This window comes from Globicephala melas, chromosome X (genome assembly GCF_963455315.2).
Source record: "Globicephala melas chromosome X, mGloMel1.2, whole genome shotgun sequence".
Taxonomy (NCBI): Eukaryota; Metazoa; Chordata; class Mammalia; order Artiodactyla; family Delphinidae; genus Globicephala; species Globicephala melas.
The window spans coordinates 72,591,755-72,605,797 of NC_083335.1; the positions used below are offsets into that span (position 1 = coordinate 72,591,755).

The window sequence follows — 14,043 nt, forward strand, 5'->3', positions numbered from 1 at the left end:
CTGATTATCAAGGATGTCACTGTCTCTTTCTTCTTCCCTCTCCCTAACCCATTGCAATAATAGAAAACCCTGAGTTACCAGGAAGTTCTTCCTTAAGTACAGTTTAAATTCTTCTTGTGGCAGGAGCAGTTAGTTTCTGTCCCCATTAAGACCTTATGTTTGGAGCATGTATTATAGTTGAAAACTGTTTTCACCTCTGTTATATCCATGATAGTCTCCACAACCCAATAAAGTTAGTACCATTATTCTATATGGTAGCTGAGGAAACTGAAGCCCAAAGAGATTAGGGTCCCACCTTATCTGGTGTGGCATCAGGGTCAAGTCTGGCGTTTTTTGTTTGTTTTGTTTTGTGTTTTGTTTTGATATTTTCGTTTTGCTCTCCTTCCCTCTCTAGGCAGGTATGGGTCATTTGCTCCTGAGGAAAGGTGGTAGATGCTCCAAAAAGAGGCTATTGAATTTTTTCTTGTGGGATGATATTTTGTCACTCCTAAGGCTTGGAAAAATTTCTCTTTCTCCTGGGTTGAGGGGTATACCTTCCTTAAAGTAACATTCCATCCTCAGATACGCCTTGAGTCTCAAAACTTACCTTGGACTCATTAAATACCACTTGTTATAATATTGATGATGGTAATAATGCACTAGTAAATGCACTAGGCACTTACTTAGATTAACTCATGTCACCCTCTCCTCAGCCCTGTGAAGTTGTACCATTATTATTTCCATTTTACAGCTAAGGACACTGAGTCACAGAAAGGTCAAGTAGCTGGAGTGGAGTGTAGGGCAGTAGGACTGGCCTTGGTCTTAGATTCTTCTAGAAAGGGCTAAGAAAGGGCAAGATGTGGGAAAAAGGAAGCAAACCTTGGCTGAATGTTGATATGATTAGTTCCTTGCTCTCAGCAAGCCACTTAGGCTTAGGGCATTGTGTTCATTGATAGCAGGGAGAACCTTACATTGGGCTACATCTATAGTTCTTTCTCTGACCACACCCCTCCCTATCACCCACCATCCCTATAACAGTGAATCTGAGATTATCATAGGGTTTTAAGGCTACTGAGCTCTGCTCTAGGTTTGGGGATACCAGTCTAGGAATGCTCCCTGTAGACTTAGAGTTCTCTCTAAGTGGCCATCTTCAGTCTTTGCACCCTGGAATATTTCCAGGAAACCTATCCTTAAATGAGATACTGCCCCTCATCAGCACTTCCCATTCTGAAGTAAGGAAACAGTGACAGAATTAACACTAGGACCAAGGCCTTTCTTTCAGAGGCTCCTTAAGAACAGAGAGACATACTTTTTTATTACCCTGTTTCTCTGAAACTTGGAGATCTCTAGAGAATGCAGAGCTACCCATCTAAAACTCTATCTCTTTGCAAAGATTTTACCAGGCAGTCCAGCACCATGCCTGGCACAGGTGTTCACCTAAGTCTGCTGAATAGTACCAAGCTGAATTTGGAACAGGGCACAAAGGGCAATGGGGCATTTGCCCATGGTAGATGAAGGTAGATCTCGGACCCTCTTTCCCATGGCCTGATCCCTTGGGAGTTGTGGAAATGAAGGTATATTAGTTGGTTGGTTTAGAAAGTGACCTTAGAGGGAAGAAAGAATCATTGAAGATGTGGTCCAAGGTCACTGAACAAACAGGTGGTATCATTGAAGGGGTGAGCAGCTGAGGAAATGTTAATAGGAATGTTTAGGTGTCTTCAGACAGGCATAGGAACCAACACGTAAGTTCCTCAATAGGGCCTATGGAGAATAAAGCGTGCCAACAGGCCTTATGTAGTCTGAGGAAGTAGGGGATACTTTTGAAGATTTCACATGATGAAAATAAGAAGACTTTTATTTTAAAGCTTAGAATAAACAGAGCAGGAATTTTTCTCTGTTTTGTTTGCTGCTATATCCCCAGCACCTAGAACTTGGCTCATAGTAGGTGCTCAGTAAGCATTTTTAAAATCAATTAATGAATTTACAGATACGGCAACTGAAACAGATTTATCCAAAGTCACACAGTGGCAGAATTGGCGGGTTGGTGGTTAGGAGACCCCAGGCCTCCACTATACTAACCTATAGGTCCTTTCAAGTCCACCTCGATAACCTGACACAATTCATCTTCCCTCAAGAAAAAATAAAATATACCTTTTTTGTTTCTTTGGTATAAAAATGATGCATGCTTATTTTGAAAAATACAAAAAAGAAGAAAATTACTTAGTATACCAGCTCTCAAACACAATCGCGGTAAATACATTGCTGGATTCTCTTTCCAGTAATTTCTTTTCTACATATAGGTCTTTGTTTCACAGGTCAATCTTATATTTCCCTATTCAAAAAATCCCATGCTCCAATCAAACTGCAACACTCATTTCTTCACTGTGTCTTCTATTTTCCCATTTCTACCCTTTCACCCGTGGGATTCCTTCAATCTGTTACATTTCTGTGTGTCTTTATTCTACCTATCTTTCAAAATCCTTATTAAATGCTAAATTTTCCATGGCACAACTTGATTTTTTCTTTCTTATGGTATTGATTAAATACATTTTATTTCATACTCTGTAATGAGCCTTCCTCACTTCATGTCCTACCCCACCAAGTGTGAGCAACTTAAAGATTAGTCCCATATCTGACTCCACTCTTTCTCCCCCAACAGCATAGCCTATCACTATGTCTGCCATAGAGTATGTGCTCTGTAAAGACTGAATTGATTCAACCATGGTTTAATAAATTTATTGGACACAGATTATGTGCCAGGCACTGTGTTAAGCACTTTACATGCACTAACTCATTGCGAAAACACAATATTCCTACGGGTAAGTACTATTATTAGTTCTGCTTTAGAGATGTGAAAACAGAATGACAGAGGCTAAGTAATTTTTCCAAGGACATACCACAGTATAATATGATTCAAATCCAGGCTATTTGACATCAGGATGCATACTCTTAACTGTTATGCTCTGTTGCCTCTGAAAATCAGGGACAGAAAATGATGGGATGGAAGCAAGGAAATAGTTCAGGCACAGAAGGATACAGGAAGTGGCAGGGTAAACACAAAACACCTTCATGCAACATCAGTTTTACTTACAGATTTGGCCTGGGGGGAGTAAACAATTTAAATAGTGTTGCTTTTATCTTAAAACAAACATGGCTATATCAAAGAAAACAAAACTTGCATAAATATTTGATACATAACATAACATTTCAAAGAAAATTTGGCTTGTAGTTAGCTGTTTTGGGTTGCATCCCTAGCACACCCCAGAAAGACAGAATATTCCCCCCAACTTCCTGGAGTATATGAGAAACACTGGCTCAGAGGGCCATGACAAGAGTGATGGTGGATGTCAGTGGTGAAAAGCATGGGTGAAGTAATAGTTGGAATGCTAGTGGGCTGGAATGGTAGCAATTATGTTGACACTTTGGGTAGCAGCGATGACAGTCCTGACAATGGTGATGATGCCAGTGGTGACACATGAGATGAGAGCAGTGAAGATGAACAGTGCTGATCATAGTAGCTATGGTGATTACTTAATCATGGCCCAGCTTTTTGCCAAACTCTGGGCCACCTCCAGAATCAAATTGAATTAGAAGTGTTTATTTGCTCTCTCACCACGCCCCCCATCCAAATTTCAGGACCCCATTTAGGAAGCCTTAGCCATTTTGCAAACTCCTGCTATTTCCCATGAATGCATGATCAGGACTCCATGAAGTTCCCTCTATCTGAGCTACCTGCCCCCTCCTCCCACCTCATTTATACATGCAGCTTCTTTATCTTTCAGGACTCAGCTCTAGAATGTCCTCATACAGCCCCTCCTAGCCAGGTAGACTCAAGTACTCCTGCACCTGTGCTCCCATAGCACCCTCTATTTGAGCATTTGTCACACATTGGATTTGAGAGTCATTTTCCACTTAAGATGTTGCCTTCCATCAGCCTTGGGATGTGGAAGAGGATGAGGGTAAATCAATAAGAGATTAGTTTTCTCACTGTAAGACTGCAGTTTGGCCCAAAGTCACTGAACAGCCAGGTGTTTATTTTGAAGACTCAGAATCTTATGGGATGGCTTAGAGTTCTTTGAGAGGTAGGTTGATAGATTTGGATGACTTTTAATGGACCATTTCAACTCAAGAGATTGTAGCAGTCATGCCTACCCTGGGATGTTCATTCATTCATTTATTCAACACATATTTATTGAACCTTCAGTAAAATATAAGGCTGTGCTGACTGGCTCCTGAAGACACAAAAGGAGATAGTCTACTCCTCCCTAGTACCTGCCCATGTGTCAGTCAACAGACACTTATTGAATGCTCACATGATGTCAAGGCATTAGCTTTTTTCTATATGGCACCAAGGGATAGAATTTAAAGCTGCAGGAAACAGCTTAATACAAGGAAATACTTTCTAACCATTAGAACTGGTTATAATTAGAACAAGCTGCCTCAGGGAGAAAACAGTTACCCATCATTGGAGGTGTTTCAAACAGGAGCTGGAGTCTTGAAGTAAATATCTAAGATCCATTTGACCTCTGTTCTTCTGTCCCTAGAAAGAGCTCTAAGTCCCTCCTGTCTGTATCTTCATTGCCACTCTCAAATACAAGTTGGTCACTGGAGAATCATCTACCTTAGATTTTTCTTTTATTTGTTGTTCTCTTATTCCTTTATTTCCTATTTCAAACTTCTCTTCTCCTCTCCGTTTCCTTCCCATGCCCCAGTCTTAAGTGAGGGGTGAGAATGAGTGGCAAAAATCACTTCCTTTATGTGACTGCAAAACAGTGTCCTGACTCTCTCTACCATTTGGTATGGAGCTTTATAGTTTGCAAAGCACCATCACATGTATGGATCTGTTCAAGAGACATTTATTGAGCTCTTTACTGTCATGATCTCATGACATCCTCACAACAACCCTGTGAGGTAGTTTGAAGGGGCCCAGGACTCAGCTGTGGACTCTGGGCCCTGGTCACTTGGCTTGTGAGCAGCATCTCAGAGAGGATTGGACTTGCATCTCATGGATCCTTTCAGTCTCATTGGCTGGCTCTCAGATCTATCCCTAAGGAGGAGACAGTGCTTCTCCTAAAAGGAATGGGGAAAAGTTTAGACAGGCTTAGAGGCAAACTGGTTCACAACCAGCCCCAGCTGTTCTATGTCTCTAGAAAGAATGCTGGATCTCTCCAACCTGTACCCTTACCTCACCACCCTCAAATGCCTCATGGCCCCTGAGGAGTCACCTGGATCTAGTTCTTTCTTGCTGGAGGTAGGATGGCTTTTGCCAAAACAGACAGCAGCCAAGCAGCCTGTGTGGCCAGCTTCCAGCTTTGTGGCCTGGACAAAGAGGGTGATTTTTGAGTCTCTTGTCCATGGGCACAGAGTCAGAGGCCAGAATGATTCCGGGCTAGCAACGTTGCAGGCCCTCAAACCACTTGTACCACAAGAGAAGTCTCCTCCAGAAATGTAAGGGGGCCAGCCCTTACACTGGGGCTGAAAAAAAGGAACTGCCCACTATCTGTTAGGGCCTTGCCCTAGCTACCCTTACCTCTTACCCTACTGTCTTAGTCCCCATATCTCCCATGCAGAAATCACCTGAAAAGAAAAGAAAACCAAAAATGAAAATTCAAAATATGCAGAACAGGACAGGTGGCTGAATTTCAGGTGGTGATCAAACTAAGGGGAGAAAGTTAGACATCTTCTACTGCTATCCATACTTCCATCCCTCTGTTCCATCTCTCCTCTTGCTATTCTTAGTGGCAACAGAAATGGTACTTGGGCTAAATTTATATTTGAATTATGCCCTTGTCTGTAACCCTGCCTCTCATTTGTATTAATTTATTTTTATTTCTTAGACTTGAGAATAAATATTTGATGGATATTTGGCCTGGTGTTTGTTTGGTTGGTTGGTTGGTATTTTTTGGTATCCACATTATTTGGCCTGTGTTTTTTGGTTCACAAAGACCATGCTTTGTCTTGTTGGATCCTTGTAAGACCTTGTAAGACGATCAAGGTGGGACTGATCAGCCCCATTTTGCAGATGAATAAAGTAAGGGAGAGGAGAAGCGATCTGCCTAAGGGCATAGCCATGCTCTTTTCTCCCATAGCAAGGTCATTTCCACTGAAGTGTCTAGGACTCATAAGATTAAGATAGCAACAGTATCCAGGAGGATAATTTTTGAGATCACAGTACCTTACTTGGCAACCCTGAAATTGAAAAGAGGCAGTGACAACTTCACTCCCATGGAGGGTTTACTATTGGCCCTTTTGTAGATCCAGTGAAGTGACTTAAAAAAATCTATGAGGGACTTCCCTGGTGGTCCAGTGGTTAAGACTCCACACGTCCAATGCAGGGGGCGTGGGTTTGATCCCTGGTCGGGGAACTAAGATCTCACATGATGCTGCAACGCCTCCAAAAAAAAAGAAAAAAATCTGTGAGCAGGTGAATGGGTAGGGTTGGAAGAAGGTGGAGGGAATAGAAGTTCTGGAGGGATAGTCCTGAAGAAGGGCCCTCACCACCATAAGGAAGCAAGCAGAAAGGAATAACACCACTCCATTGCGCTTGGGCAGAGGTCCAAGCGCAAATGGGCTGATGCCAGTACTTCCTGCTCTAAACTTGGTGGAGATAGGGCTTTCTGGGCTCAAAATGATTTTACTAAGCAGTCTACTTACCTACCATTCACCCTGATCACTTTGAGAAGTGCTTCCCTGAAGCCAAGGAGTTGACCCCCATCCAGGGAAGAAACTGGACAGGGGATGGCCAAGACTGATGTGCACACAGGCCTATTCTGTAGTGTTTAGGGAAATTAGAATATATGGATTTTGTTCCATATAATTTTAGTGCTTGGAAGTTTGTTTTCATTCATGCCAAAGTTAACCAGCAATATTAACTGCATTAATTTTAGCTGAAATATGAACACACAAACTTGTAAAACTGACCTGTGCAACCGACCATACTCACAAATATAATCATGAACACACACAACACCACTCACTTACATAATTTACATAGAAGTCACACTATAGTAAGAAAAGTAAGTATTCACCCCCTTATTCCTGTTCCCAGGGTAGATGATTGCCAAGATGATGTGTAAAATGGACCAGAATTCTGGGCCTAGAGGAGTCTTTGAAAAACCAATATCTATAAATAGATCCCCTCCACACATACCACCTCTCTTCCCTTAAAAAAAAAACCCAGAAATTTCAAAGCTTCATTGCTCATTTCTTTGTCTAGCTACTAAGCCTTATCTGGTGAAGAAGTCTATGTGGGCAGCCCATGATATCATAATACCAGAGGCAAAGGAATTGGTTTTCAGGGATAAAAAATGCAGTCCAGAGCCCAAGGTAAGTAATAATATGGGGGCTTCTTGAAAACTCCACTTTCCATAACAAAACTTCAGATAACCAAGGTTGGTCTAGGGCCACTGAGTGGTAGGTAAGGAATAAAACAGTATGAGTGTTTACCTTGGCCTTTTATCTTTTCACTCCTGTCTGAGATACCTGTCTTAGGGCTGGCTTCAGGAGGACAGTTTAGCAAGGGAGTGGGGTACGGGGTGCAGAGTTAACTGCCTGTGATGGAGAAGGGTCATGCATGAGCTGAGTGGGCTTTATAAATCTAAGTCAAAATGAAGACATTGTCTACATTCCTTCTCCTTGGGTCCCTTCATAGCCTGTTCCACTCCAATCTCTCCCAGTCTATTATTGATACCAGATACCAGATACTTTAGAAGGTATCTGGTAGGACATTCATTTGGTTAAGGGTAAATCTGCCCTGAGGTCCTCTTTTCAGGGGTAATCCACCTGGGAAGGGAAATACAATAGATGGCTAGCATTTCATTGTAAATGAATAGGTCCAGTCCTGAAGAAGCCTCAGAGTTGTGTGTGAGAGTGGGTGGGAGGGGTGGTGCTGAGAGGGAAATGGTAATGCAGGTTTTATATCCTATTCTGCCACTAACAGTGTTACTGAGAAAATCTTTTCTTTCTGGGTCTCAGTTTACCACCTGTAAAGTGAAGAGGACAGTCTGGTTCCCTTCCAGTTTTGACAGACATGAAAGTGTTGTATTTGGACTCACTTTAGCTAAATGTAGGGTGGGTAGGGGGATTAGGTAAGGGGAGATTTAAGACTAAATATTAATTATTCTTTCCTGTCAGGAAGGCTGGGTATGCTCTATCCTAGGAGTGTTTTCCTTGGGAGGGAAAGGTGGGCAGAGGAATGGTTTACTTTTTCCTCTCCCATGGATCTTTGGGTAGAGCAGGCACCCTTCATTTCAGCTGAGGGGATGGGAAGGAGAAAGATACCTGGGACCCAGGGCGTTTGTGTTTGACCCTGGTTAGAGCTGAGAAGACATAGAGGATATGTTCATGGGACAGGGTGTGCGTACTTGGTTTTTAGTGGCTAAAGAGTATGACCAGGGACCAGTCAAGCTCGGTATATTCATAATTGACACAGGGTACTTATCATAAGCTAAATAGTAGTGCTAGTTTTAAAATATTACCCACATAATTCCTAGACTTTTAGGTCCCCAATAAAATCCATCAACAAACCTTGGTCTTTCTGGGTCTTTCTCCTTGGGTTTGTGGCAGCAGCAGCAATGCAGTACCCCACAGAGGTTCTTACTCTTTGGCAGCTACCAACAAATGCAGAGGTTCTGGGTAGGGCAGAGAGAGAACAAGGAGAAAAGGAACTTAACCAGCATTCTCTGGAAACAATTCAGACTAAGCTGACCGATTTAATAAATTAGGATTCCTGTGGGATCGGAGCAACTGAGAGGGCATTGCACTCTGTGGGAGCAGTATAATCCTTCAGATATCTTTTATTGGTATGTTGATTGAAGACATTTGGGATTCTTCTGGTGCCTCACCTAAAGGCACTTGGGTATGAGCTCAGGATTGGAGATAACAGGGTGCCCAAGCCCCCTTAGAGTCTAATAATCTTTCTTCTGAGTGGTGATCAGCAGGCATAAGCAATCAGTCTCTTGTCTCACTCACTGACAGGGTAGAAGCATCAGTGATTGTCAGACCACCAAGCCGGATATGGAAGCAGAATCTTCCTGCACCTGCACCTGCACCAAAAATTGGATTCCCAGGATCCCCTGGTAGCCCAGCCAGGACCACTAGAATAATTTGGCAGTGAGACTACCTGGAGAGCTCTTGAGACTCTACTAGGGGGAATAGGCTGCCCTGAGAGCCAGCCATTACCTCAACTCCCTTAACTGATTACCCTGAAGTTGATGAGTAAATGTGTCATCCAGAAATTGGTTTATAGAATCACAGAATCACATAGAGAATTTCAGATGAAGAAACTGAGGCTCAGCTGGGAAAATTGGCTCAGCACTCCCAAGTTCAATACAGAACTAGGTAATACAGTGTTTTTGACTTTGTCTTATTACATGATGTCACTTCTCCTTAGTAGGCTTATATTTTAGCTTTATTCTGACAACAGTGATTGTAATGATAATAATAATGATATATTAATGAAATAACTAAAACAGAAATAAAATTAGCATTAAATGAGAAGGGAGGGTGAAACCTCAGGCAAATAAGTAAGCAGCTGAAATCTGAAAAAGACAAGAAGGCCCCTCTGTTCAAATATCACTTAAAATATAATGGTCAATAAGCCCTTTAAGATTAAGGCCAGGGTGGGTGCCAGAGGTAAGGAAAGAAAGGAGGGAAGAAGAAAGAAAGAAGAAAGAAAGGGGTAGGGAATGTTTTAATTAAGACCCTGAAGCTGGGGGTTGTGGCCTAGCCCAATCCCCTCCTTGAGGATCTTCTTAACCTATGATACACAGTTTTAAACTAGTCATCTCAGCCCAGCTGGCTGGGGGGACAAAAAAGTAAAAGATAGTGTCCGGGCTGGGATTTCAGCCCTCTCCTGGGATAAAACTCTTTCCCCAAAGCCCCTTCTTCATTGATCACACTGTTCTCCTGGGGTCTTCACCCTTAAATTCTGGGTGTTTACCTGGCTTGCTGAATTGCTCTTCTCTCCCAGGGATTCTCCTTTTTTCTGGGTATCGATCTCTTTCTTGAAATTTTTCTTCCCCAACTCCCTGAAATCCCTGATAGTCTAAAATTTTATGAGGTACTCCTTCTTGTCCTGAGTCTCTTTTATTTGTCTTACCACTCCCACCTTTTTAACAATACATTTAACCAATCTCTAATGCTGTGGCCATTTTCTGAAGTTCTATAACTATCTTAGAATCATGGTCTTCAAGCCTCTGGGGTTCAGCCTCTCCCCTGGAGTTCCATTCCCAAATCACTGGGGTTTCAACTTTGATTGCCAATTCTCTCTCTCTTAGGGTCCCCTCCTTGCAGCCCTGGGACTTCCCCACCTTAGGCAGTTTTATTTCGTGCCTAGAAGCCCCTCCTTACATCTTTGTGACTTTACCCCTTTTCTGAAGTCTCTTCTTCAACTTACTTGCCCCAAATTACTGGAGTTACCCCTTTTTTGCATGCCACCAATTTTGCAGGGCACTTTTTTTCTGGGGTCCTCTATTGCTCCTGGTGTCTCCTCACTCTATATCTAGGGCAATCCATTTGGGAGTCCAAATTCTCTTTGGGGCTCTCCTTCCTATATCGGCAAGTCAGCTTTCCTTTCTCCTTCCCTCCCTGTACTTTCTTTCCTTTCCTCCTTCCTTCCTTCTCTCTCTCTCTCTCCCTCTATCTATCTATCTATCTAGATATATTTAGATAGATATTCAGGTACCATATAATTCAACCATTTAAAGTGTACACTTCAATACTTTTTATTACAGTCACAGGATTGTGTAACCATCACCATAATAATTAGTTGGAGAACATTCTCATCATCCCCAAAATAAACCCCATATTTGTTAGCAGTCATCTTTCTTTTTAATAGAGTCCTAACTTTCTCCTTTGGTTTACTCTCTATGTCTCTGGGCCTTGCCTTTTATGAGGGGGTGTCTTATGTCTCTCCTGGGGACTCATCCTTACATCTCTGAAGCTGTACACCCTTTAGGGGCCTTTTATTTCTCAGGGTCTCCCCACATCTTAGGGCTATACCACTTTTCTGGTGTGCCCTTCCTGTATCTCTGCAATTCTACCCTTTTTCTTCATTCTTTCTTCTGGTATCACTACCCCAAATCCCTGGACCTATTTCCCTTTTCTGATGTCCCTCCAATATACAGGCCAGTCTTTTGAAAGGTTCTATTTCATTTCTAAAATACCCTCCCTTTAGATATAGAGTCCTACCCCTCTTTGGGTCCAAATTTTATTTAGGCCCCCATTCCATCTTTCCCTGGGGCTTCACCTTTTTTTCTGGAATCTTACCTTTCCTGGGGAACCCCTATGCTTGCATATCTTATCTTTTTTTATGTTTTCTTCTCCCTAAATCCCTGGCACTACAGGGAGGTTTTTTTTTTAATTTATTTTTATTTTTGGCTGCCTTCGGTCCCCACTGCCTTGCCCGGGCTTTCTCTAGTTGTGGTGAGTGGGGGCCACTCTTTGCTGCGGTGTGCGGACTTCTCACCGTGGCAGCCTCTCCCATTGCAGAGCACCGGCTCTAGGAGCGTGGGCTTCAGTAGTTGTGGCACGCGGGCTCAGTAGTTGTGGCACTCAGGCTCAGCAGTTGTGGCCCGCAGGCTCAGCGGCCGTAGCGCATGGGCCTAGTTGCTCCGCGGCACGTGGAACCCTCCCCAACCGGGGCTCGAACCCATGTCCCCTGCATTGGCAGGTGGACTCCCAACCACTGTGCCACCAGGGAAGCCCGGCAGGGCAGTTTTTATCTCTCTCAGGAAACCTTCTCTCCCTCCTCCTGATTCCACCCCTTTTCCGGAGTACTGTTTTTTAGAGACTCTTCCTTGTACCACTGGGACCCCACTCATTTTCTGCAGTCTCATCTCTATCCAGTTATTTCCTTTGGGCATCCTTGGGATTCCACCACTTTTCTGCAATCTTCTTCTTCGCCTGGGTTTCTAGGTCTCATGGGATTCATTGTCCCCCATGTCTCTGTGGCACCACCTTTTCTTCTTCAGTATCCTTTCTAAATCTGAGGTTTCAATCTTTTTTATTTTGGGGGTTTAATTTTTCTCCTGGGGCTACCCTGTTCAAATCCCTTGGACTCTACCTCTTTCTCAGATTCTACTTCCCTGCTGGCATCTCCTCCTACTTTGCAGGGCTCTTCCTCTCCTTGGGATTCTTTAGTCACCAAAGTTTCTCCTTTCATTAGCAAGTTCCTCGTTTCTTCTGGACTTTTCCTGCCCACTCCTACTTGTCTCTTGAGCCTCTGTCCCTGAGGTAGCTAATTCAGCATGATCTGTGCCTGCGAGGTCAAGAATATCACCCCATAGGAAATGTGCCAGGTTTCTATCATTCAAAGGTTGTAGGGGCAAGAGCAAAGAAAAGTAAAGGTGAGTGACCTGGGCTTCCCTGGTGGCGCAGTGGTTGAGAGTCTGCCTGCCGATGCGAGGGACGCGGGTTCGTGCCCTGGTCCGGGAGGACACCACATGCCGCGGAGCGGCTGGGCCCGTGAGCCATGGCCACTGAGCCTGCATGTCTGGAGCCTGTGCTCTGCAGCAGGAGAGGCCACAGCAGTGAGGGGCCCGCGTATGGGAAAAAAAAAAAAACCTGAGTGACCCCTGTGTGTCAAGAGCTATGCACATACATTACCTCCAGTAATCTTCACAGCAGCCCTCTGAGTGGACTTTGGTAGCCTCATTTAACAGATGAATAAACTGTGGCTTAGTGGAGAAAAGCTTCTGGGGCTGTATGGAGCAAAGTGGAACCCCCACCCCCTCTGAATGCTGAGTGGGAGTGGGGAATCATCATGCCCAGTCTGGGGAGGGGGCTTGCCTCTGCCTGTGCTACATTTCTCTGACTGGGAAGAACCCAGCCCTGCAGAGTCCCTGGCACTCTAGGATTTGACTCTCCAGCTCGCACTCCAGGAATGTCAGGGAAGAAGGAAGTGATTTTCGCACCTCGGAAGTGAGGTCATATATATACTTTCAAGTTTGGGGTGGGAGATCAGGGTGTTGACAGGGCTTTGAAGCTATGGGAGGTGGAGTCGGTGTTGGAGGACCCTCCCGCAGCCCTGATTCCCCTCGCTGCTATTCCCACGTGCACCTTCTCGTGCGGAGCCTGGCCACGTTGTAGAGCTCAACTGCCTCCTGTTCCATCCCCGCTGCCCCAACTACATACCTTGCTCTGATCTTCTTTACGGGGGCCCAGGCACTAAAGTTGGCCAGATCTGGCTAGTGGAGAGCGATCGGCGGGGCTTGTCCAGCGTTTCGCCCAAAGGATAGGGGAGACATGGTCCGCGAGGTCGCAGTGGTAGCCTGTCAGAAGCCCTCAGCGCTGTCATGGGCCAGCAGCAGTAGCCGGGATGGTGGCGGGTTGCCGCAGGAATAAAGCTCTCTTCAACAATCGGCTGTATTCTCCCTGTCCCCGCCCTGGGGCCCCAGGCCCGTGGCGGCGCCCAGCGGGCTAGCGAGTGAGGCTGCCCTAAGTGCCTGGAGACCGATAGAGAAGAAGGTGAACAGGGATGCAGCGAGAACTGACCCTGAAAGCGCGGAACAGTCTTTGACCAGAAATTCCTGGTTCCCACTGGAGGGTTTCAGAACCTCCCTGTAGCCTGCCAGCCGCCGATCACCCCCCTCGCGTGTTAAATACGTACGTGAGTCATCTGGCGGGGGCTGAGGGCGGTTTGGATTGGACTGGGACGGATTGGACGGAATTGAGCTGGAAAGAGCCTCTGACCTTAAGACCGCCCTGGGGAGGGGCTACTGGAGAGCTGCGAAGGGGAGGGGAGGGAATCTGGTGCAGATCTGACAGCGCAGTGTTTGGGGCGGGGGCTGCAGAAGACTCCATAAGAATAGGGCTTCAGAGTAAGGGGCTGGGGGTATAGCGGACCATGTCTCCCTTATGCTTCGGGAGGCCAGGAAAGAGAGGGCAGGATTGGGGCCACTGTAGAGAGATGCAGGGGCTAGGGTGCCCCAGGGAAGACAGGGGTTGGGAATCCTGAGCAGAGAGGAAAGTACAAGGCAAGAAAAGACCTCTAGCTGAGTGATTCTGAAGGGAGTGGGGAATGAAAGGAGGGGGGCACTGAGGGATGAAGGCATAGGAGAATGT

General features: G+C 44.9%; 1 long non-coding RNA gene across 1 annotated transcript in view; it reads right to left on the reverse strand.

Moving 5' to 3' along the window:
- Positions 1-13,550, reverse strand: part of LOC115849872 (uncharacterized) — a 57,329-nt gene extending 43,779 nt beyond the window's left edge. Inside the window, exons 1-2 of the long non-coding RNA XR_009560691.1 lie at positions 13,114-13,550; positions 8,506-8,609 (exon numbers count right to left, since the gene is read on the reverse strand). This is a non-coding gene — a long non-coding RNA (uncharacterized lncRNA). The remainder of the gene's footprint in view (positions 1-8,505; positions 8,610-13,113) is intronic.
- Positions 13,551-14,043: the final 493 nt, after the last annotated feature.